Raw genomic sequence first — 2,992 nt, forward strand, 5'->3', positions numbered from 1 at the left:
CTCTGGCGCCGCTAAATATCTGAGCAAGCCCCGCCCACCCTCTCGCCTTAAACCGGCTCCCAGGCCGCTGTTAAGACGTTGCCTGAGGCTTTCTGGGAAGTCTCTTGGCTGATCTCGCGCGAATTCTGGCGGCCCCGCCCTCGGGCCCTGAGCGGCCGCCTCTGCGCGGATGGAGGTAGAGAGTGGGCGGAGTGATTTGTTAAGGCCGTGAGGTCGCCTCGACCCACGGTGGGGTTAGTAGACGTCTCTCCTCGCTTCGAGGGGACGCTCCGAACCTATCTTTTGCTCCCACTTTTTTTTGCCGTCTGGTGCATTCCTTTTCAGACCAAGCCAGAAACAAAAAGACAACCTCACACCGAGGAAAAGACGGGAGACGAGGCAGCTCTGCCAGCACACGTCGTCTCCCTACGCCGGAAAGCACCGAGTGTCTTCCTGGGCGCCTCCCTGTCAACTAGGAAGGTCGCCCTCGCTCTGATAGATCCTGTGCCAAACGCACTTCGATCGAAAAATGGCCACGCTCTACGTCTCTTTCCCGAGTAGCGTGTGAGCAACGCGGCTACCCCTCACGGAGCGCGGCCGCCGCACTCCCGGGCGGCTCGGGCGGTCTGGCGGGCTCCATCCCAGGTTGCTTCTGGCCTCACGACGCGGCCGCAGCTTCACCGCCTGGGCAGCCCGAACGTCGGCACAGGCACAAAAATAGAGCACGAAGCACCACGATCCTGTGCGCCCGCCGGAAAACACCCCGACGTAGCGTGGTCTGCCAAAACTATAAGAGTATAAATAGGCCAGCCACGTTGGAGAGGGATAGAGGATGAAATAAGAGCCATAGCGCATTTTCTATTCATACTTCAGTGAGCCGCACTTTCCTCCCCGGGGCCTGTAACCGTTATCACTGGGATGTTTACGGGCGCAAACTACCTTCAGGGACTTGAAAGTTGTAACGAGCAGCCAGTCTTCCGTCAGTGAAGTCCAGTGTCTTGGCCCTCGTTGCGAACTGAACACGGTGCTTGAGGCACCCTCTCCTCACAATCCAGTTTGCCAGTTCAGCTATTAAAAGTTTTCATGGGACGAATTCTCCGTTTTCTCTGCTGGTGCAGGCTGCCCCGCACCCCACCGCCACCATCAGAACCCGGAGGCAGTCCTCTTGGGCCTCTGTGGAGCCCTGATAAGTCCCGAGCATTGAGTAGGTGCTCAGTAAATACTGAACGGATGAACTCCGTTAAAAGAATAAAATCTAATCATTGATAGCGCAATACAGCTCCACTATTCTGCACGCATTTGGGCGAGAGGGGAGGGGGCCTTAGTGCTAACAGCACTTACCCACTCTTTTCCAAATACACCAAAATCTGACCATAGTGATTTTGCAGCCTAGGACATTATCTTAAAAACCTTTTCTGCAATTCTATTGCGTACGTATTGAAAATAAAGCCACCTTTCCGAGGCAGTTTAACTGTGGTTTTAAAATAACCTGAGGAAGTAACAAAGAAGGAGACACACTGGAACAAATTTCTCTTGAACTAAATCCATTTGATATATGATACTTGATTTTACCTACTTCTTGGTAATAAAACTTTTGTTTCCTGTTGAAAATACAAATAATGTCAAAAAGAACATTGAGTAAAAATTGAGCCCATTTAACAAGATAGAAAATTATCCCAAGAAGTATAAATTGTAAATAAATGACCAGCATTACTAGTAAGATAAATACACACAAATGGAATATTGAAATCATATTTTACATTTAATAAATTACTAATTCGAATTTTAATATATAGGTCATTGATAAATTTACTGTAAATATGTTTATAAAACTATTTTCTTAGGAGTATTTGCTTTGTTTCATTTTGGTGTGTTTATGATAATTGAAAGAGAGAATCAGGAAGGCCCTGGCCAGGTAGCTCAGTTAGAGCATTGTCCCCAGATACACTCAAGTTACAGGTCCCATCCCTGGTCAGAACACATACAAGAATCAACCAATGAATGCATCAATAAGTGGAACAACAAATCGATGTTTCTCTTTCCCTTCCTCTCTCTCTCTAAAATCAATACATTTTTTAAATATAATTTTATTGATTTCAGAGAAGAAGGGAGAGGGAGAGAAAGAAATATCAATGATGGGAGAGAATCATTGATTGGCTGCCTTCTGCATACCCCCAACTGGGGATTGAGCCTGCAACCTGGGAATGTGCCCTTGAACCCAGGACCCTTCAGTCCGCAGGTGGATGCTCTATCCACTGAGCCAAAACAGCTAGGGCTCAATACATTTTTGAAAGAGAGAGAGAGAGAGAGAACGAACGAACCAGTAGACTGGAAAGGACAAAGAAGATAGGAATGAGGGAGGAAAAAAAGGAGACATATGTTATACTTTCAACAATAAAGACTTTTTAAAAAAGGAAAGCAAATGGAGTTGGAAGGCTAGATCATCAAGGCAAACTCCTTCTACTGGTTTTGTTTGTTTTGTTTTGTTTGTCTTTTTAGGTTGAACTACGTTTGAACTGTTTTCCTATTTGGGGAAGTTGAAGTGGAGAGGGGATTTGGAGTCTCCCTGTTCCCACTCCCAGAGAATGGTGACATTGGGAACCCAATAATAGTAGTGACAAACAGGAAACTGAGGAGATGGGGCCAACAGAGGTTCCCAAACGAGACAGTTGTGGGGAGGGAGTTGGCTATAATTGCTGCTGCCTCCTCTGTTCCTATCCTTCCCCAGGTTTTGCATTGATTCCTTTTTTTATTTTTTGTAATTCTGGTAAAATATGCATTGACACTTTCAGCTAGCTGATAACTTTCAGTAAATTCCTTTTCTGGGTGAGTTAACCAGAGTTTGTTTCTGTTGCTCCCAACTAAGAACTGAGTAAAGGTAGTTTCTATTTATGAGGACATTTTCCAAATGGTCCGGCATTTTTCCATATTTGCACCAATGAAACCAATGGTTCCCTGGACTAACCTATTTCATTTCCTACTGGTGAACACAAGTTGACTGGGTTTCCTCCCC

This window comes from Cnephaeus nilssonii (genome assembly GCF_951640355.1).
Source record: "Cnephaeus nilssonii genome assembly, chromosome: 9".
In the NCBI taxonomy this organism is placed as follows: Eukaryota; Metazoa; Chordata; class Mammalia; order Chiroptera; family Vespertilionidae; genus Cnephaeus; species Cnephaeus nilssonii.